General features: G+C 45.4%; 1 pseudogene; it reads left to right on the top strand.

The window, feature by feature from the left end:
- Nucleotides 1-18291: 18291 nt before the first annotated feature.
- LOC122907412 lies at nucleotides 18292-22867 on the top strand (annotated as a pseudogene).
- Nucleotides 22868-23430: the final 563 nt, after the last annotated feature.

Here is a 23430-nt window from a genome sequence, read left to right on the forward strand (position 1 = left end):
GAATAAAAATAGCGCCATAACAAAATTGAGAAAGAGAGGAGATGGTGAGAAGTAGTATAAGGTAAATCCCTTATCTTTCAAAGCAGATTGTCTGCAGATACTATTCTCAATCTGTGGACAATCTGCTTTGAAAGATAAGAAACAGAGCTATAAGGAATGATCATAAAAGCTTTAGAAAATAAGGCAAGAGGAAAAAAAGACAGTCAACTTCCCCAGAATGAGTCCAGAGATGGAATTATAAGGACAGAGGCATTTACATTTTATTTTGTTTATGCCCTCCCATATGTTTAATTATATTGAATATATTCTAGATTATTTTGGGAAGGAAGGGAAGGGAGGGAGAGAGAGGAAGGAGGCAAAGAAGGAGGGAGGGAAGGAGGGAGAAGCGAGAGGAGAAAGGGATGGTGATGGGGGTGTGGAAGGACAAGGAGAAAGGAAGACACACAGACCATAACTTTTCTGCCTGAGGAGCCCCAAGATGAAGTGCTAAGGTGGCAGAAGTGGGTCAGCTGAGCTGGAAACTAGGGTTTCTTATAAGTGCATTGAAATGATCATTTTGGTGGAAAGGCAGAAACATACATATTCTTCTGCCTACAATGATTCATGATGAAGAAAGCAGAAGAATTTCAGGCTCAGGAATCTGAGAATTGAGATACCAGAAGAGATAAACTTTCCAGTCGGAAGGGTAAAGAACTCTGCCTTACCTCTGGGGAGCAGTTTTCTGTAGATGAGGTGAATCTCTAAGGTCCTCTTCAGTTCCGACAATACTTTCAGAAATTAGACACCATCTGAGAAAATAGAGTCCCTCAATAAGCCCCCCAACCCCGCATTCATTCTACAGAGACTTACAGAGCCCCACTCTGGCCAGCAGTGTACAGCCTTGGAATAAACAGTGAGAACCCCTCCTCCCCCTGCCCGCCACGGCAGTTTCTGCTCTCCTGGAGTATGCAGTGGGGGAGAAGGGCCCGGGCATGAGCCAGGGTAATCTCAGTGAGGATGGAAATAAGACCAAAGGAGTTTATGCACATGAAGGAAGCCAAAACATGTGAGCATGGGAGCCAGACAGGACCTGGTTTCAAAGCCTGGTTTAGCCTCTTACTGGTGAGCTGACCTTAGTTTCCTACCTGTAAAATGGGCACAATAGTTGTAAAGAGCTGAGAATAAGGCCAGTCAGGCTCATAGTAAGTGCTTCAAGAGAGTCAAGATATTTGTGTGAGGCTACTCAGGACATGTGGAAGGACCATGAAGGAGCACAGCTCAGGGTCAAGTGTTATCAGCCAAGGCTTGGAAACCCAAAGAGGGAACAATCAAATCAGGCCCCAAAGTCTCCATGGCAAGGTGCATCGCCCCCAGCCTTGCTTTCAGATAAGCCAGCTGGAGCCAGAAACTGCTCCAAGGTAGACTGGCCAGAGCAGGAAAATGGTATGGGAGGAGCTCTCCTGCCCCTGGGCCTCATCCTCCTCCGCCTTGTTGATGTGCTCCCCACTGCTGGTCCTTTCTCGACCCCCTACTGCCCGCCTCCTGTTTCCAGGCCACAGAGACTATGCCTCTTCCAGCTGAGCTCTGGGACCCCCCCCCCCGACTCCTGCAGGCCAGGCTGCGAAGGTACCCAAGCTCCAAGTAGACAAACTAGGGGCTCAGAAGCAGAGGATGGGAAGGGGCTGTGTTGACATAGAGCTGCTCTGGAGAGCTGGTCCCAGATCACCACACAGTGAAGGCGAGCTTTTGTCAAGATCAGGATGGTGCCTGTGCCTGTCTTGCTCAGGAGCCCATATTTCTACAGTTGAGTGGGGCTGGCTTGTGAGACATTCACCTCTCCTTGCAACACTGTTAGTGTCTTTCCATTCAGAACCACCTCTTCTGTTCGACAGCCTCAGTCCCAAGTCTGAGTCCTGACAGTGTGGTGCCTGGGCATGTAGCCTTTGAAGTATGGGGCTGGCATTCAAGGCTACAGTCCTAGGTCTGCACCTTTGCTTCACCTGAGGCCATATACCTGGGGGCTTCCTTGACACCGTGCCAGTCCTCATCTTCAGATCCTTGTGCTCTCACCCTTTTCCAGGTGGGGCTCAGCAACTTGCAGATCCCTCCTCTCCCCTCCATGAGCTGTGTGTGGTCCCTTCTCAGACTTATCTAATGCCACCTTCTTCCAGGGTAGGGGTACTAGCAGGAGAATCAGCCTGTGTTCTTGGGCTTGCTCTAGACCTAGCTGAGGTGTCCCTTGAGATTTTTATTATCTGGTTCCTTTCACCCAACCCTTCACGGAGGCCCAAGCAACATCTTAATTCAAGAAGCATCTCCTTCAGACTTCTCTAAGTATCTTCCAGTGCCAGGAGGGATTTTCCCCTTCTGGGTGGCAGGCTGTCCTCTGACACCATTTCCTGCTTTCCCTATATACTACATCTTATGGCAATACTCCATGTTGACATGGCCAATGGCCAATGCTTGTTCATCTCATATAAATAGAAGCTTTTGAATTTAGAACTTTTCTGCATCAATGAAGTCTGGCTTTTAAGACTACTGTTTCTTTTCTGAAGAATCTCTAATTGGAGTCTCAAAATGAGTAAGGATTTCTTTCTTCAAGGTGGTATCCACCTTCTCCTCCTACTGCCAATAGGGGGAAATACCTATGTAGTATAAATACCTTATGTGGTATAAATAACACATCAATATAATATGATAAAAGGGCACACACTCTCTTCCCATGACACAAATTAATTAAAAGCCAATCAATTAGCAGTTAAAATGAGAGTGCCACTTTCTAGATCCTAGACCCAAGAGGGCAGGTGAGCCCACTTAGGTATCAGTCTGTGGATTCCTTTCTCCTTTGTGAGGAGCTGAAGGAGAAATGCCTTTGTAGCACAGTAGGTCCTCGTATCCAGGGTTTTGCCTTGTGTGATTTCAGTTAGCTGTGGTCAACCATGGTTCAGAAGCAGACAGTCCTCCTTCTGAGTCAGAAAGTCACAATGCCCACATAATTGACCTTGCTCGGTCTCATTAGTAGGCATTTTGCCATCTTACATCATCAAGGGAAGAAGGGTGAGTGCATACAATAATGTATTTAGAGAGAGGGAGACCACATTCATTTAACTTTTTGTATATTGTTATTGTATTTTATTATTAATTATTGTTAATCTTTTCGTGTGCCTCTTGTATAAATTGAAGTTTATCATAGGTATGTACGTACAGGAAAAACACATAGTGTAAAGGGGGTCTGGTTCTATCCTTGGTTTCAGGCATCCACTGGGAGTGCTGGAAGGCACCCTGGGTGATAAGAGGGAACTGTTACATATAAGGTCATTGTCATTGTCGGGAGAGAGCTCTGAGCTGCAGTGGCAGGCATAGACAGAACCCTGATACTAAGTGAGACCAGCCATGGAAAGCAGAGCTAAGTTAACCAGTGTCTGCCCCAAAAGGGAGGCTGCTGCAACAAAACTGTTCTTTCCTGTATGACACGGATATGGCATTTGGACAAGTTGCTAGCAAAAATTAGTAATTCTGGGAGAGGGTTCTGTAGAATGCTTGATGACGATAAGGTTGGAAATGGGTTTAGCGGGTAAGAGGCGCCCCAGTGCCTCTGCTTTGTTCTGTAAGCCCTGCTGGCATCTGAGGGTCAAGATTGCTCTAATGCAAGAGGCCAAGAGGAAAGAGAGCTCATCAGATTTCTCCAGACTGTGGACGGTGAGGTTCTGAGCAGTGTAAGCACAGGTGGGTGGCCCTCAGAAGACAGAGAGAGAGCCTGGCAGGCATTAGCCTGAGCCAGGGCTGGGCCACTGGTTGGCTGAGGAGGAAGTCGCTCATAGGCTGGCTCCCCCTCTGCCCACAAACAAGCCTTTCCTTGCAGGAAGACTGTCACACTGACTAAGCCTTGAGAGAGCACCAAGGGCCAGAGGGCCTGAGCCACGGAGAGCCCTCCACAGTGTCCACAGCTGCCTACCTTTCCTTGTGTGGCTCCTCCTGGAGGGTGGTAGGCAGGTGTCTCTAAGTCAGAAGTGACACAACTGTGGTTCTGACAGGATGAGGGGTCCATGAGAGGGACAAGTAGGACCCAGACAGGGAATGCTTGGGGGACACAAGGGCTGCTGCTTTTCCAGGACTTTGGAGGCTTGAATGAAGGGCTCACACCCAGGATCTGAGTAAAAGCCAGTGCCCCCCAAGTCAGCCTGACCTGCCATTACTGCCCCATCTGCATGTTTTATGCTCATTTATGACATCAGACTCTGCTTGTGTGGCCCAGAACTTGCAGACTCCCTCACAAGTCCAGCCCATGCGTTGTGGGGTAGAAACTTGACTTGGGGGCTCTGACCTTGATACTCCTTGACCAGGCTGCCTTCTTACTTATCTTCTCTCAACACCACTGATATGACCCTGGGGGTCAGGGAGCTGTATCTGAACATGAGTGCTTGATCAATCCCGTGACCTGGGGGCACGTCTGACCAACTTGTTTGTTTGGTCACTCCCACAATGAGTGTTCCCCGTACATACTATTACTGCATCAATGTGGTCCCAATGGTAACTTTTGGTGGGGAAGTAGGATAGCTTCCCAAAGTGATTTTTTAACTGACAAAAGTCCATGGAATAAAACTGTTGAAGGCACAAGAAAGCAGCTTTGTAAGTTGAGAAAACCAAAGTCAAGATTCCATTACTTTGTACTAATGTAAGATTTTACTTTTCATGGTACATGAAAAATAAAACCAAAACCTTAGGGGCTCTGGCATAATTCAGCTGACCTGACATTGCAACTGTGCTATCCTGAGAAGAAAACTTCTTTTCCCACATTCTAGCGATCCTCTGCTTGTAGAGGGTTGGCTCTAAGAGGTTCTGACACCCGATTTCTAATGTGTGGGGAGGTGGAAGAAGGGGGTTTGAGCACACATCCAAGGAATGCTTCACAGCACCAGCTGAGTGTCCAACGGTTCAACTCAGTTCTGACACTATCTACCTGGGGGCAGCATTGGATTCCATGCATTGAGGACTAAATCCCAGGAGACTTCCCTTCATTTCAGATGTGCCAATCACAACTCCAGGTTCTGATGGATCGGCTGTAAGTCAGAGGGCCCATGACCCCCTCCTTGGGTTTGATTCATTTGCTAGAGCTGCTACAGTGGCACGCAAAACTCAGAGAAACATTTTACTTACGAGATTAAAAGGCTGTAAATCAAGAATAGCCACATGGAAGAGATGCATAGGGCAAGGTATAGGGAAAGCCATGCTCTATTTGAGCGTAGCACTACCTCCAAAGCTTTCAAGCCGGAAGCTCTCCAGACCTTATCCTTTTGGGGGTTTATGGAAGGTTCATTAGATAGGTATGATTGATTAAATCATTGCCCATTAGTGATTGATTCAACCTCCAGCCCCTCTCCCTTCTCAGAGATCAAGGGGAGGGACTGAAATTTCCAACCCTCTAAACCCTTGGTCTGTTTCTCTGGGAACTGGCTCTCTTCCTTAGGCACATTCCCAAGGTGCCCTCATTAGCATAACAAAAGACACCTGCTGGGGCCCTCTTAGGAAATTCCAAGGACTTTAGGAGCTCTGTGCCAGAACCAGAGGAAGACCCAATGTATATTTCCTACTGGAGACCACAGTATCACTGCTGCCTAGATCAGTGGATCTAATCCCACAGAAGCTTCACATCCAAATATCTGTGACGAGTATGGCTCCAAACTGATGCTTCTTCTAATGAAGGACCTTGACACTCTTGGTCATGGCACTATACTCCTCAGAGTCCGGATGGCTCCCAGGATGTGTCTGTTTGTGCATTCTAAGAGCAAGCAGCCCAGAGGTAGGAAAATCAATCTGCCTCTAAACAATGAATACAACCCACTCTGTGGGTGCCTGTCTCTCTCCCTCTTTTCAAAAAACCGTTTCAAGAAATTCTGCGAGGAGCCAACAGTGGGGCAAGGCGTTTGGAAGATACATCTTTGTTCCAAGGGGTACTTTCCTTTTGCTGCAGAACATTGAGCAGCAGACCCAGATGAATATAAATCCTGAAAGCAAAATCTATTCCTGAGCCACGGCTGGGTGTCCTCAAGTGGGCAAGGCCAGATTCCTGGGCCATTAAGAGATTCCTTGCCATTAAGAGTCTCACTCCTGTGTACCCTACCCTTCAAAGGCAACAAGAGTAGGTTACCTCGGGACGCCTGAGTGGCTCAGTGGGTTAAGCCGCTGCCTTCAGCTCAGGTCATGATCCCAGGGTTCTGGGATCGAGTCCCACATCGGGCTCCTTGCTCGGCAGGGAGCCTGCTTCTCCCTCTGCCTCTGCCTGCCTCTTTGTCTGCCTGTGCTCACTCGCTCTCTCTCCCTCTGTCTCTGACAAATAAATAAATAAAATCTTTAAAAAAAAAAAAAAGAGTAGGTTACCTCGAAGGCCACAGGTTATTTCACAGACCAATAGGGCCACGTGCTTGTCGGTGGAGAGGGAGTTTTTGGGACATGGTCATGGCCTCTTTCACTTCCAGACAGCAATGGCATTGGGTTCATTTCATGGGGCAGCTCAAATGGTTGGTAGTAAATGGAGCACTGAGTTCACTCACTGGATGGAGAGATGAGTCTGGTCTTCAGGGGGCAGAGAAAGGAGGTATGGGAGACAGGGCTGCTCACTATTCATCTGCATTGGCTAGATGCAGGTGTGTGACAGAGACCCAGAAGAACAGCGGCTTAAACAAGGAAGAAGTGTATTACTGTCTCTCAGAAAAGCCTGAGCTAGTGTGGTGGCTGCTCTGCAGAGCCCTGGGGACCCAGTGGCTGTTTGTCCCACACGCCTTCCCTGGGCTCACTGCCAGGTCCATTCCTCTGGGGCCTGTAGCAGGGATGCTCATGAGAAGCTGTGTGATGCCTTTGAAGGGAGCCTGCCTTGGGTGGCAGAATGTGTCTCTGATGTAAAAATCTGAGAAAAGATGATAAACTGCCTTTAATAAGCTTTGTTTAATTAGAGATGAAGGGTTGGATAATAGGAATCTGAATCTTTTTTGGTGCCTCAGGAAGCAAAGCGATAAAAGGTGAATTAGCAACTGTAGATAAAATGCATTTTAATTCGTTTTATGTTCACCCAACCGGGGCCAGAACCTGAAGGAGCCAAATATGTAACCGTAAAGTAAAGTTCAATCATCCAGAATCCTGGTCCCTATTCCGCTCCAGACTGTCATTGGAAAATTCTCTGATAGAGAGTACAACAGGAGTCTCACAGGCCTAGTTTTAAATTCTGGTTGTTTGAATTGCTATCTGTTTGGGCAAATAGTAAAGTGTTGTTCTCTTTTACCTCACTGCAGATTAGTGGGAGCATTCAATGAAATGCAAGTGCCTGGTCTCACTTGGTATAAAGTGTTCCACTAATACCCACTGTTACCTCAACCGAGGAAACCCCTGGGCTCAATCTCCTTTATCTTCTGCATGTTCAGCAGCCTGGAAGGTACTATATTCCTAAAAAAAACAATCCAAAGAGCCCTATGTAGATACTTTCTGACTCTAAGAAAAATTCACCCATGTTCAAGTAGTCTGACAATATATATTTGTTACTTTATTTTTGTCATTTAAAAACTTAAAAGATTCACAAGTAAGCACATGAAAAGATGTCCAACATTAAGGAAACATAAGTTAAAGGCATAGAGAGATATTACTACAAACTCACCAGAAAAACTAAATAAAAAATAGTGACAACACCAGGGGCGCCTGGGTGGTGACTCAGTCATTAAGGGACTGCCTTTGGCTCAGGTCATGATCCCAGTGTCCTGGGATCAATCCCCACATCAGGCTCTCTGCACAGTGGGGGGCCTGCTTCCCCCTCTCTCTCTCTGCCTGCCTCTCTGCCTACTTGTGATCTCTGTCTGTCAAATGAATAAATAAAATCTTAAAAAAAAAATAGTGACAACACCAAATGCTGTCAAGGATGCAAAGAAATTGGATCACTTAGATATCACTGGTGGGAATGAACAATGGCACAACCATTTTGAAAAACAGTGTAGCAATTTCTTTTAAAACTTAAAATTGGGAAGCGCCTGAGTGGCGCAGTGGGTTAAAGCCTCTGCTTTCAGCTCAGGTCGTGATCCCAGGATCCTGGAATCGAGCCCCACATCGGGCTCTCTGCTCAGCAGGGAGCCTGTTTCCTCCTCTCTCTCTGCCTGCCTCTCTGCCTACTTGTGATTTCCATCTGTCAAATAAATAAATAAAATCTTTAAAAAAAAATGTTATAAAAAATAAAAAAATAAAAATAAATCTTAAAATGGATTGCCAGGTGACTTAGCAGTTGTACTCCTATGGCATTTATCTCAGAGAAATGAAAACTTAGGTACTAAATACGATGTACAAAAGTGTTTATAGCAGCATTATTCAAGATAGCCCCAAACTAGAAACTGCCCAAGATGTCCTTCAACAGGGAATGTTTAAACTAATGATTAAAGTAAACAGTCATGTCGTGGAATACGATACAGCAATAAAAGGCAGGAGCAATTGATAAACACAACAGCCGGGGTGTATCTCAAGGGAACTGGCTGAATGAAAACAGCCAATCCCAAGTGTTGTTTATTGTGTGATTCATTTATACCATGTTCTTGAAACAACAAAACTACAGAGATGGAGAACAGATCACTGGTGTCAGAAGTGAGGAATGGATAGGGGAGGAAATCATTATAAAGGGGGCCCTCTGGTGACTGAATAGCCCCTGATCTTGATTGTGGCGGTGGTTACATTAAGCTACATGTGTGATTAAATAGCACAGGACTCCACGCATACACAGACACACAGACACACACGCAAGTGTATGTGTAATTGGAGAAATCCAAAACAACTCTGTGGATTGTACAAATGTCAGCTTCCTGGATTTTATCTTGTTGCACAAGATGTTAACTTTGGGGAAGACTGGAGAAAAGATGCATGGAACTTCCCTGTACAATTCTTTGTAGTTTTTTGTTTTGTTTTGTTTTGTTTAAAGATTTTATTTATTTATTTGACAGAGATCACAAGTAGGCAGAGAGAGAGAGAGAGAGAGAGAGAGAGAGAGAAGCAGGCCCCCTGCTGAGCAGAGAGCCCAATGCGGGACTCGATCCCAGGACTCCGGGATCATGACCCAAGCCGAAGGCAGAGGCCTAACCCACTGAGCCACCAGGCGCCCCTCTTTGTAGTTTTTTTTTTTTTTAAATCTATTATTATTTCAAAATAAAGACTTAAAAGACTTCTTTTTTTTAAAGATTTTATTTATTTGAGGGATAGAAAACAGAGTGAAAGAAAAGGCACAAAAGATGTCTTGCAGTGTCAGAAAGCAGAAAGTGTTTAAAAAAATGTACACTAATGGTAGTATGTCAGGGCACACAGCAGCCAACAGAAAGAGCTCTCAATGGCCAAACCTGGAGCAGTGTGGACAAGAAAATAAATAAAATAGTTTTGTATTATGACTTAAAGTATAAAATAAATACCCATGAGTTTGTATTAATATAGACAAATGACTGAAAAATAAATAAATGGAGAGAAGAGACAAACCTCTCTTGTAGGACAATTCTAAATAATTTATGTAGATACTCCACCTCAAGGAGTTAAAATATAATTCTTTCCTTAAGTGTGGATTTTGCATAGTGACTTCCTGGCAAAGGGTAACATATGGAATGGGAGAAAAAGAGTAACATTGCAGTAGAGAAATCTCACAAACACTCCCTCAGCCCTGTGATCAAGTGCGATGGAGACAGTGATAAATCACGGATGTGCCCTTGCAATGGTGTGAGGTGAATGCCTCCTTCCTCTGTGGTCTTCATCCCCAGTCTAATCATGAGAAAAATCAGACAAATTCCAAAAGACGGGCATCTTACAAAATACTAACCAACACTCCTAAACCATAAAGGTCATTGGAAACAAGGAAAAGTCTGAGAAGCTGTCACAGCAAAGAGGAGCCTAAGGAGAGAAGCCAACAGAATGTAATGTGTAAGTCGGGAATAGAAAAGGGTCATTAGGTAAAAACGAAGGGAATCTGAATGAATCATGAACTTCAGTTAATAATAATGGGTCCATACTGATCCATTAATCCTAACAGATGCACCACACCAGTGTAAGATGTTAATAATAGGGAAAACCGTGGGAGGGGGATAAGGGAGCTCTCTGTACTATCTCCTCAGTCTGTGTGTGTGTGTGTGTGTGTGTGTGTGTGTTTTGTAAATCTGAAAACTGTTCTTTAAAAAAGATGAAGTGTATTGCCAAATAAAAGTTTTAAAAAATTAAAGATTTGATATATAGTTTTTGAGCAACTACTGTGAAGCCGGCACTTTCATAATGATTGTGTGGTTGAAACCATCCTGATGGTGGGGATGTTATCATTCACTGTGTCACTGAAGGAGACTTTAAAACTCGGTAAGATCAGTTTTTTAAGATCCCCAGTTGGTAAGTAGTTAAACTGGAATGTGTGCTCAGTCTTCTGACTTTCATCCCACGCCATTTCCCATTATGCCACCCAAAGATTTGAGGGAAAAGTGGTTATTCAGTTATGGTGTTGAGACCAGTTACCAGAATGTTGTATGAACCAGAGCTCCCCATTCCTCAGTCATGCATAGCTTTGTCATTCCTCCAGGACTCAGCACAATTCCCTAGTCTTTGCATAAGCAAGTTCTAATTTTCACGTCCACTCAGGATGGTAGGAATTGTTTGTTCCATGTTAAGGATGGAGAAACAGACTCAGAGAGGTGAAATAACCTGCTCAAAGTCACTCAGCTATAGTGGATCAGGATTCAAACACAAAGCTTGCACTCTTCCTGTAACCAGCCCCTTGAACGCCCAGCATGGCCCTACTGAGGAACGTCAGACAATCTCAGAAGTAGCCATGATTCCTTAGCCTTTTCTCTGGATGCTCTTCATTTTGCAGGGACAAGTAGTAAGTAAGGACTCAGTTTCATCTAATGAGCAAAATCTTTGGACTATTTTTGCGAAAGGGACAAGGAAAGAGAGTAGGTCACTGCCATTACAGTGGCATTACAGAATCCCTCTTATAAGTCCACATTATAAACCACAATGGCAAAATATTGCACAACCACCCTACTGTCCCCATGCCTGCTCGGACGGCAGACATGATTAATCAATCTGGAGCTCTTGTCAGCAGAGCCTGGACTCAGCCTGACAAGCCCTCCAGGCAGCCACTACTGATCCTCAGAGACAATCCTGAGATGAAAGCCCTCTCCTACCCAGCTATAGGCACTGCCACATTTGTACACTTACATTTTTTGACATTTGAAAAACAGGACGAGATGATGCATAAGCCACACCGGCAGCCAGTGCTATAGTCACAACACAAAATTATTTCTTCAGCCTTTATTTAGGATGTGTCATCCCGGCCCCATTCTTGATGCAATGTGCCTGTGCTCTGGGAAGGGAAAAACTGCGAAATGTCTGGCCTGCAGTGTCTTGGTCTTGATACCCCAGTGTCTCTTCTGGGCAAAACCAGGAAGCCGGTGGGACTCCAGTGGGCTCAGTGGGTCAGCCACCCACGGGAAGAATCATTAGGGTTTATCCTTGATAGAAGACTCTGGCAACTGTAAGAAGTGGTGCCTGCAGGATGAGGCTTTATGTTTTGTTCCAGATTGTGACCCAGTACTTGTAATGGCAGCAATGACAACAGAAAGCAATAGCCTACAGGCTCAGGAATAAGCCAGAAAATTGCCTTGTGATCCCTGCCCACTTGCTGACCCAATCAGGCCCAGGGGATCCATAACAATTGGAAGCCTAGGGTGTTGATCACAGACAGTACATATTATTCTAAAATACGAAACCAAATTACCCAAGACTAGTGCTAATGGGAATTTGCCAACCCTGATGAAAGCTAAGAAGAAAACCATTAGTCTGTACCATAGCACGTCTAAGGAGCTCACAAATGGTATGTTAGTTTAACTCATGTTTACTAACATTTTTGTTTTCCTTTGTCATGTTTCTTCCTTCAGTGGGTTCCCACAGCTCAGGACTGAGGGACCACATGGCCCCACATATCATAAACACAGGAAGTGCTCTCTGCTATGTGAATGAGTGTGAGAATATTTCTCACTGACAGAGGGCTGGCCAGGTGTTTGAGGACATAATGTCCTACCTTCTTTTCATTCTCAAAGATGTCACCACTATTCTGTCACAGTCCTGTGTCCCTGGGACACAAAGAACAGACAGCCATTTCCCCCTACTACACATGTGTATGCACACACACATACGTGCACACACACGGCTACTGGGGCACTGAATTTTCTTGATCAATTGAAGGGAAGAAGCAGGTAGACAGAGATGGGCCCCTGCATTCTCCATGCCCTTCTGGGGGAAGATATGGTTCACCAAGAGCCTAAGGTTCACCTAGAAACCTCTTCAGTTTCTCTGCAGACTGGACAAGTCTTGCACATGCTTGTCAATACTCTGAGAACGTGATCACCTGTGATGTTGGCCGTTCAGTGAAAGATACCAGAAACCCGAGTGGCAGGGGACATCGGTGTTCTGCAGTCCTTCTGGGTTCCTGCCCTCTCCAGTCGGGGACCTACAACAGGCTCTCTGGAAAGGACATGCCCCCTCAGAATATACCTGTCTTCCATACTTTCTAAAGATACCATGTCATCAATTTGTCACCATCCAAAGTGGACCATTTATTAATAAAGTTTTGTATTGGTCCACCTCTGAGATCATGTTATAACCCAGAGGTGGTTGCCATAGGCTGGGCACCAACTTCAGGTCCAGGGTCCATCCATTCATTTATTCATTCACTCAACAAGTATTTATTAAGCACCTATTATGTGCTAGGTACTGGAACTTCACCAACAGTTAAGAGACACTGTTCCATTCTCACAGAACTTGGTGGCCCAAGCAGTTGTAGCCAGCATAGCAGAAGTCATTTTGATTGACATATGCCATGATGCACTGGGGGGAAAATTACCCATGGCCACTTTCCTCAAAGGAGATCATGACCAAGGCAGGGGTTTTGGGCTCGTGAGCATCTCACCTGGACAGCCACGAAGAAGGCTCTCTGCTTTCCTCTCTACCTACTCTAGAAAACCAGGATGCTATGATGACCTAGGGAAGGTGGGTCTTTGGAGTCTCAAAGCCTTGGCCCCAAATCCCAGCTCCCCCCCTTTCAATCTGCATGCCCTTGGACAAGCCACCTGGCTTCTTTAAGTTTCATTTTCCTTGTCTGAGAAGTGGGGGGTGAGAACCACAGCTCCTGAATCATGTTGAGAACTGAAGGAATTAACAACGGCACTAACAGATAGTAAACTTCCATAAATGTCAGCTTTCATGTCTGCAGTCAAATGGGTGAGTGCCCAGTCTTCACATATTCCTGGGTATGAGCCATAGAAGTACAGTGGCAGTATCCGGGGAGCGAGGCAGGCTATGAGGTAGCAGGAGGCACAGGTAGGGCTCAGAATGTCCTATTGCTCTTTCTTGTAGCTGCTTGATGGCTCCTGGAGACAGCAGCACAAGGGGCCTTGTACTCTAATAGCTCTAATGGTAGAGAGCTGAAAATCCAGACCATAGGAGAAAATACAGAAGCACAGCTCCCCGAAACTGCATTCAAGCAATTGCCCAAAGCTAATGTTTATATAGAAGTATACAGTGACCAGCAAGCAAGACCTTGGGGGCTCTGTTTTAACACAAGACCACTTACTTAACAAACAGATATTTGTTAATATTTGGATTTTACTTCTGGTGTCAGAAATGAAAATAATTAGATTTGTATTTTATAGTGAAGGCACAAACAACTCATTTTTATCCTATGGAAACATACCACCCACATGAAAAGTCAAGACAGTTTCCAAATCATTTTGCTGTCTCTGTTTGTAGAGCAAACTCTTTCTGGAGCACACCATAGCAGGCACGGGACAGAATGACCCCAATGCCTCTAGGTCATCGAAAGCCAAAAGCAAGGATGCTGTGTGTTTTGTTTCACTCGCAGACCTGTGGTCTGTGCAGAGGGGATCTGACCCTCTGCCCCACAGCTCTGGTCAGCTCCGTGCCAGGACCCTGGGCCCCTGATCTGGTTCAGCATCCCGGGACATTCACAGGGGACAGCCACCTCCCTCCCCTCTCCACCATTTGCTGGTCTGAGCAAGCAGTGTCACAGTGTTCCCTAACAGGTGTCTGTGCCCACAGCACTTACCATGGCCATGACCAAAGCAGCCACATCCGTGAGGGGCCTCGGCAGAGAGGGGAAAAGCAAGAAGAGAGCTGAGTCTAGCCACAGATTTCAGAAGAAGAACCTGCTCTCCTTCTGCCCACTCTTCCCCTCCTACACTATTTTGGCAGCTGGCAAGCCCGAAAGCACAGTGTGTGAAGTTCAAATCTGGGTCTGCACTGTCAGCTCCAGCCTGGGAAGCCAAACGGTGAGAGCACGCTCTGAGATGCGGGCTGCTTTACAATGCACCAGTCAAGTGTGCCTGGGCTCTGGGATAGATGAATGCCGACGGTCGGTCGTGTGGCCCAGAGTCTCGGGCAGGAGACAGGAGAGCTGGGGTGCTCGGGAGTCCAGCCAGAGACCTGCCCTCAGAAACGTTGGGCCAGGAGTTAAAGTCAGCACCTGACAGGGCTGCAGCAAGGGCCCTCCATCAGGGTGCCCCACGCCAGCCACAGAATAGTGCAGTCCCCCCGGGGGGCAACTTCTCCCACCTGGGCAGGTGGGCTCCTGACGCTCTTACACACATTCACCGGACAGCGGCTGGGTTTGTGCCACATGAGGCGGGGCAAGAGGAAACTGCTCAAATGCCTGACGTTTGATAGGCACATGCTTACAGACCTCGTAGCGATGGGATATTCTTCTGCATAAGCCATTAAATGAACTTGGCGCACTAAATTGAATAACTCTTATTATTCTGAGAAGTCACTGTCCTTATTTGGTGACCACGTTCCAGACGTGGTCTAGTTCTGGGGCTAGTTCTGGGCTGCTGATCCTGATAGCCTCAGATGTTCCTGAAAGCCCTTTCTTCCTTGGGCATGACTCAGGGCCCACCCCCTGAGTCGGCGGAGCCCTTCCCCTCCCCCTAAACAGAGAGGTCCCTCCTCCATTTATTGTCACACGTCAGCAGGTCTAAAACCCAACCGGTTCCCTCTCCGTATTAAAACGGCCTCCTGGGCATGGTTTAGGAAGAAGTACCCTGGTAGTAAAGGTCTTTCGCCACAGATACTAAATAATGAATGTTATTCAGTGTGAAAATGACAGCAATTCTTCACCTGTCAGGTTAAAAGGGCACAGAAAAGAGGGGTTTAAAAATAGCACCGACACTCAGGGTGTGATGGGGACAGCTGGGATCCTGAGAGCCGCTGTCTGGCAGGAGGGAGACAGCCGGGCACGGTCGGAGAAGTTCGGGAGCTCCTTGGGGCCCCAGGACTCCTCTGTGAGAACTGAAGGACTTTCTCCTTGGACGCCCTGACCTTGGGACAAGGTCTTGCTGCCGGATTTCAACTGCAGCCCATTCTGATTCACTCCCACAATGAGTCAAAACAGAGAGGGCTTCACGGCACACAGCGTGATGGAAGTCTCCGGATTTCAGCTTCCCACAAGCTCATTCGGAGACCCTTGGTAAAATGAGGGGCTGGAAGCGGGTCCTGGGTGGGCAGCATAATGGAAAGAGCACAGGGTCTGGGGTCAGAGGACCTGGAATTGAACCAGATCGTACAACAACTTTCTGCACAGCCCCGGGGGTTGGAGGGAGTTGGGGAGGAGATGTTATCTTGGCCTCGGGGAGCCTCGGCTTTACCGAGTCCATTCGGAGGATGGGATTCCTCCCCGCATGGGGGGTTTCATGAGATATTCTACACGAACCACCTGTTTGAGGATCTCAATGAGTACAAGTTCTGCTCCGACTAGCTTTAGCACTCTGGCTACAACGCTGTATGGCTGCCTGTGTTCTTCTAGCCCTATCTGCCCAAAGGCTCTGCGTTGGTTTCCACCTTTACCATTTCTCTAACTTAGACAATCACCAGCCCGTGAGGGTGGTGGCTGTTTCTCTTACCATCACTGTTACCCAGTGATTGGAACGGACCCCAGTGCCCAGGAATTGTTTACTTTATATTCAGTGATCTGCTCCTCCCTAAATAATCTTGGTTTTAAGAAAACAAAGGTACAGAGTCAAAAAAAAAAAAAAAAAAAGAGAGAGAGAGAGAGATTAATTCAGTCAGCAGTCAGGTTACTGGTTGGCAGCTGGAGGGGCATAAACAAAACTTCAGGCCCACCCAAGCCCAGCATGCTTCAGGGAATCGGGGCTTCCTCAGTGGACCAGTGCTCCCTCATTTGTAGGTGCAGCTGAGTTGCACGGGAAGGACTGGGGCAGCTTCCAGAAAGCCAGACCCCCAACCTCTGACCCTCAGACCTTCACTAACCAGTCTAGCCCTTCTTCCTACATCCTGCTTTCAGAGAGGAAAAGAAGGTGAACATCTGGTCGCATATAAATTACTATGTTGACAATAGATCTGGTTATTGTGTTAATTAGAACATTTAAAAATTCTCAAGAGAAGGTGTGTGGTTAGATCCCAAATCCTCAGCTCATTCTGAGGCCCTGGAGTGGAATCAAGAACGGTTCTTAAACAGGCCCTGACTCTGGTCCCTGAAAGACTCTGGCTCATCCACCCAAAGACTGCAGACCTGCTTCCAGCACGTCATTCTTTCTCCACCGCATTGGCTCCTTGCCAAGCCCTCTGAAGGGCTCTCCGTAAGTCAAGTGCAGGGGAAGAGTTCCTGAGAGCATCACCACCATCAGCCACCCAGCTGAGGGATGAAAAGATCAAAGGGCTGCCCATGCAAAGCCTGGGTAAGAAGTTCCCATTCTAAGAATCACAACATTGTTGACTTTCTGGAGGGAAGCCAGTGAGGAGGAAAGGTCTGAGCCTGGATTGAGCGGACATTGGCAAGTCCAAGGCAAAAACATTAACACCTCCTGATGAGGTCAGGAATTGTGACTTCTACAAATTCAACCACATTCACACCTCTTGTGTCTCAGAGTGCTGTTTCATTAAGGTGCGGGTCTAGCGGATGATCCCTCCCACTGCAGTATTCGAGCTGCACCTGCTCCCCTCCTCCGGCTCACACAAGTGCGGTGGGGACATGGACCCCTGCTCTTAACCTCCATTGGGGTTTTCTGCCTCACTCCGGCAGCCTACTTGTGTCCAGGGCCAATGAATTTTCAGGGAAAAGCAATTTTTTCCTGGGGGCTACAAACACTGACCTGTAACAGATGAGTTACAAACCCCACAGTGTCTGGAGAAAAAAAATAAATAAAACAGTCACATTTCCATCTTCAATATTGTCCTACCCAGGTGCCAGTGATTCGTTATCAACCACTGAGGACAGCCAGAGTCTGTCCATTATAAACTGGCTTTTTGTAATGACTAGCACATACAGGCACAGAGGGAAACTAAAAAATAAAAACAACAAAAACAAAACACACACACACACACACAGAACCCAGAACTAATGGACATGATTAAAAGGCGGAAGATTTTCAAACAATCTCTCTCAATTCCTTTTAAAAATCAAAGCACAATCTGTTTACTTCACCCAGTGGTGTCTCTTTAACTTTTCAGTGTTGTAACCTGAATTTAGATGAAAAGAAAATACTAGATGTGTGCTCGGTGTCCTTTCTTGAGGTAACTGGTGACTCGTGATACATAGATGTATTCATTGAATCTGTCAGAGCTGGGATGCTGAGACTTAATATTGTTAAAATGGCAATATCCTTCCAATTACTCTACCAATTCAAAATCCCAGCTGGCTTTTCTTGCAGAAACTGAGAAACCAATCCTAAAACTCATATGGGCCCAAGTAGCCAAAATAATCATGGAAGAAACAGTCAAGTTGGGAGGACTGATAATTCCTGATTTCAAAACTTACTATAAAGCTGTAGTAATCAAGACAAGGTTCTACTGGTGTAAGGACAGATACATAAATGGACTAGAATTGAGAACCCAGAAAGAAGCCCTTACATTTATGACCAGTTTATCTTTAACAAAGATACCAAGACATTTTATTGGGGAAAGAATAGTTTTTTTCCCCAAATAGTGCTAAAACACCTAGATACCCACATATAAAAGAATGACCTTGGACCGTAACCTCACACGATATCCAATAATGAACTCAAAAAGAGATCATAGACCTAAATGTATAAGCTAGAACATAAAACCTTCACAAGAAAGTACAAAAGTAAGTCTTAATGACCCTGGGATTGGCAATGTTTTCTTAAATACAACGCCAAGAGCAAAAGCTACAGAAGTAGATAAATTGGACTTCATTGAACTAAAAACATTCATACTTCAAACAAACCATTAAGAACGTAAAAAAAGGGAAAGATGATGGAGCAAGCGTAAAGAAACATGATCCTTTTAGTTCCAGAAAATCTGGGGAAAAAAAAAAAAGAAATCTTATCAAGCCCTCAAAGCTACTTAAGCAAGGCAGGCACTTTTGGAAAAGAAGGAGAAATAGAAAGGAAAAGGGGTCAAGTTTAAATGACTGGACTGGTTCCAACATGGTTCTTGGAAACAACAAGATGACAAGGCGCACCTAAGATGATTAAAAGTGCAGCTTTATGTCTTGGAAATGCCAGATAAACATCCCTTGGCCTTTGTTTTTTGCATCCAAGGGATTAATGAGGTGAGTTTTCTGGTACAGAGGACCACTGCAAGGCTTCTTCTGAAGATTATTTTCAGTAGTGTATTTGTCAAAACAATCCCCCGGGGCCATAAAAACGCTGCTTATGGGAATCTTATGTGACTTGGGGATTTCCCAATATGAAGTTTGTCTGAGAATTTATCTTGAAATGCAGACAAGTCAAGGTCAAGAATAAAAGCATCTCTTTGACAGACAACCTACCTGAAGAAGGTTGGTGTCATTTGTTTAAAAAACATCACTCATGAAATTGCCTTTCTAGGGAAAAATTTCCAGGTAGTCTCTGGGTTCTTGCACCCATTCCATCTCATGATATCTTGACAGTAGCCTGCTTCCTCAAGAGGGTGGGCTCACCGGGCTCTCCAGATAAATGCATCAATCAGCTCATTCGACAACCGAACCAAAGCCAAAATATCAGTAAGCATAATGTGTTGGAAGCAGTTTGTTTTTTGTTTTTTGGTGTTTTTTTTTTTTTTTTTTTTTTGCTTTTTGCAACTGTTACACAGTATCTTCAAAGAAGATTATTTTTCTGCCATGTCTTCAGAAGCTGCAGAGAGGTCACGGAAAAGATGATGATGTCCATGGCAGACACATCCCATCACAGCCCAGCTCCAGGGGAAAGCTCCAGTGTGTTTTCCATACTGGCTGCCACTGCCATCTCTGAAATCAGCAAAGGACTCCTGCCATGGAGGAGGGTCCTGCTTTGTCACATCTTCCATCCTGGAGCTTAATGTTGGCGAATGAATACTCAAGCATGAATACAAGACAGTAGGAGACCAAGCCTATGGGTATACTTGAATCTGGCCATTCCTAGAGCCATGTTTGGGAAAGAACTTGAAACACAATCAGAAAGAAAAAAAAAAATAACATCCCACAGACTCAGAGACAGTAGCTGCAAATCACTTAGCTGTTAATGGACTTGTACCCAGAATGTGTAAAGAACTCTCACCACTCCATAACAAGAAGATGAATTTGCATCTTTGAAATCACGTGCTGCTTTAAAAATGGGCAAAGGATATGAACAGATATCTCTCCAAGGAAGATATATGAAGAAGGTCAATGGACACATGAAAAAAAAAAACACATATTATTAATCACTAGGGAAATGCTAATCAAAACCACAGGGAGATACCACTTCACAGTTAATAGATGGTTCTAATAAGAAAGAGAAAATAATAAGGATGTGGGGAGATTGAAACTTTCCTGCATCACTGATGGGAATGTAAAATGGTATAGCCACTTTGGAGAGCAGGAATTCCTCAAAAAATAAACATGAAATTGCCCTATGATATCATCTTGAGAACTTTTACTATGTTGAATTATTTTTCTATTATATTTTAATAAGAATAATGCCTTGTTAATATATTATGCATTTTCAGAGGTGATCATTTAAAAATATCATTTGCCAATGTATTGTACATAATCTAAAAGTAATAAATGATTCAGGTGGTGATTTCTTTCTTCACTATTATTCCACTAATTAATCAATGTGGCAGGCCAGCCCTGAGGCTTTTTTGGAGCCATGTCACAGAAATGTTCAGTCCTTCTCAGGTTCAGATCAATTGGTACGAATTGACAGACTGATAACTTGATAAAGAGTGTACTTTCTTACGTATCATCTTCCTTGAGGCTAAAACTTAGATCTCGAGTTTGAAGGATTTCCCTCAAATTCTTGATTTCCTATTTAAGATGAAATTCTTTTCCTACTTCATGCAACCCTGGAGCTCACCCATCTCAGTGGCTTTCCTCATTATTGCTGCTATTTCCATTACCTGGTCAGCACGGGCTCGTAGTATCTTAGAGTGATGCTCATTAAATTTCATTATTATACCAAGGTCATCCTTTTGGATTGCCATTAGCAACCCAAACATTTGCCTTAGTACTTGCTCATTTGAAGTCCCAAAGCCTACTGATGTCCCTCCAGGGATGTATGAAATTCTTTGTGTTCCTGCTACCAGTCTCCATCTGATCCCGGCTGTGCCTTCACCAGTATCTTGAGTCTTCATTCAGTTCTTGAATTTCTTCCTAATATTTCTTCATTTCTTCTGCTCCTTTTGAGAGCCTGGTTTGCTCATAGAGAGATTTTGCTGCTTTGTCATGGTCTCTTGATCTTCAAGAAAGAGTCATAGCATCAGCAAAGGTCTTCTCCAATGTACAACTCACTTTCTGGTCTCCATTCTTTGCAGCTGACCTGACTTGTGGGAGGATGACATGATCTCCTTAACCCCCAAAGGTGCAGGGACAGCCAGCATGAATCTTTTCAATGAGGGAAAAGTAAGATGCTAAGAGGAACCACGTCCAAGACTTATAGTGGGGTTGGCTACCTAACTCCCTTCCTGAATCCCGTCACTGTTCTTTTGTGTCCCCTCCCTTTAGCCTGGCATTCTTCTGCTCAGGACCATGCATGACATGTGCTCTCTCCCCATAGTTAGGGTGGTTAATAATACCCCAGTGAAACAATAAAACGAGATGATCATCCCTAACTGAAAACAAGATGACTCCCCCCTGAAGCAGACCTGTCTCTCTTTCTTTAGCATGGGGCTGCTTCTCTATTGTGCATGAGAACTCATGAACACATCCCCACTATTCTGGTCAGCTTAGAAACCTTGCGGGCACTGAGGGAATGAATATTCGTGGAGTATCCCAACCATACAATGTCCCTCAGGCAAAACCCCTAGGCAACCCTCCATCTTTAGAGCTTTTCTCTCAGACCACAAGGGCCTTAAGCAAAGGTGAACTAGGATGCCAGCTGCCCCATGTCCCCCAGCCTCAGGTGGAAGGCTCTGGAGGGCTTTCAGCATTTCCGACAGTGTTTCAGATATGAGGCTGCCTTGGGCTGTGGAGTGTAAAATGCTTCTTGACAGGCTGAAGCTCTGCATGCAGGCATCGGCATGAGTTTTGTGATATGTGAGGACATACCTAATGGGACATCCTTTGCACTCGCTCTAGATAGACACTTAGATTGGAGCACTAGGAATTGATTTTCCTCCCTCCAGCTTCCATTAAACTGTGAATATTCTTCACAGCGGATGCTGATAGGGCTTAGAGAGCTCTTAAGAAAACCAAATACATTAAACCTATATCCCTGTCCCTAAATCAGCATATCTCAATATGGGGCCACAGATCATCTTTGTCACGTAGTCACCTGGGGAGTTTGTTAGTTTGTTAGACACAGTTTTTCTAGGTTCCATCTAAAAACATTAGTGCCACGGTGCCCGGATGGCTCAGTTGGTTAAGCGTCTGGGTTCAGTTCAGGTCATGATCCTGGGGTCCTAGGATTGTTCCCCACATCAGGCTCCCTTCTCAGCGGGGTTCTGCTTCTCACTCTCCCTCTGCCCACAGCCCCCCACTTGTGCATGCATATGTGCTCGCTTGCTCTCTCTCTCTCTCTCTCTCAAATAAATAAAATCTTAAAACAAAACAAAACCTTAGTGCTTTCTGAACTTTGGGCCCAGACGTGGGGGGTTTGCATTTCAAACAAACTTATTTTGCACATGATTTTAGGAACTGTATGAGATGAGTTGAAGGCTGGTCCCATAATTTTAAACCCTGGGGCATCCAACTGTTCCTCTCTTTCCAAGGATACATCATGAAAAAGAAATGGATGCAAATCTCATCATAATGAAGGAATAAACTAGGTGACTCTTCCATTTTTTTCCACCACAGGGCTGCTTTAAGATATTTGTGGGGCATTTTAGTAGGATTTTGTTTTAGGAAATCTAATTCCTGTTTTAAGAACCCACAGACGGGTCGTTTACGTTACCTCTTCCTTGCACAGCACTGTTCACTTCCATCTCTCACCCCAGGCCCAGTCTGTGACATGCGCAATTACCTTCCCTCTCTAAGCCAGCAGTTCTCAACTGTGGCTGCACATCAGAGTCACAATAGGAGCTTTTAAAAATACCAATACCCAGCTCTCAACCCAGACTGATTGCATCTGAATTTCTGTGGGTACCAACTATGAGTATTTTTAAAGCTGCTCAAGCAATTCCAGTGGACAAGCAAAGTTGAAACCATAGTTCTGGGGGAACAGTGAACTCATTTCTCATAGATTCCAAGCCCACCCCCATTTGGGTCTATGGTCCTGCCTCCACATTCTTCCCTGTCTGTGGAAATGCACTCTCCCATGATTCTGTCCATCTCCTGGGCTCCATCACTCCAAGAAAAGAATAACGGTGTCCCCAGACACCCTTCCAGACCCTCCACTACCAGTAAAGTTGCACCATTAGGCTCCGTGCTAAGATCTGCCTGTTTCGTTGCCCAGGTTTCCAGTTTGCTGCCTAAGGCTGCCTTCTCTCTCTTGCTCAGCCTTGCCTCCTGCCCTGATACAACCAAACCACACAGCTTCCCCATTAGAGTCTGACTTTAGGCCCACCAATTCAGGAACACATGCTCATCTTCATTAACCACTGAGGTCAGCTCACCTCCCTGGCCAATGCCTGAAATGTTGATGGTGCTATGGACAAGGAAAGAGAGAGGCAAGATAATTTTTTTAAGTCTCAGGCTCCTAGTCTGCAAAGTAAGAAGAATAATAAACAATTCCTAGGCTCTGAGAGCCAATGGATGAGACTGCCTGCCTTTAAGGTGACCTTGAATGCCTTCTGGGTCTATCTGTGGGCCAAGGGCAAGTTTAGAGCATCCTGAGGAATAAGAAAGATTATGTCAGAGGTTGGTACTTAGGGCATCTTATTCCAGAGTCATGCCCTGGGCCCCCAGGTTATCTTCCAGTTTACTTGGAACCTGGACCCTATATCTGCTGTGTCAGGGAGCCCAAGCAACATGCTGCTATGTTTCACTGGCTGGCTCCAAGCTGGGGGTGGGGGGGCAGCAGTATTGAGGAGAGGCAG

Source organism: Neovison vison, chromosome 5 (genome assembly GCF_020171115.1).
Source record: "Neovison vison isolate M4711 chromosome 5, ASM_NN_V1, whole genome shotgun sequence".
Classification (NCBI taxonomy): domain Eukaryota; kingdom Metazoa; phylum Chordata; class Mammalia; order Carnivora; family Mustelidae; genus Neogale; species Neogale vison.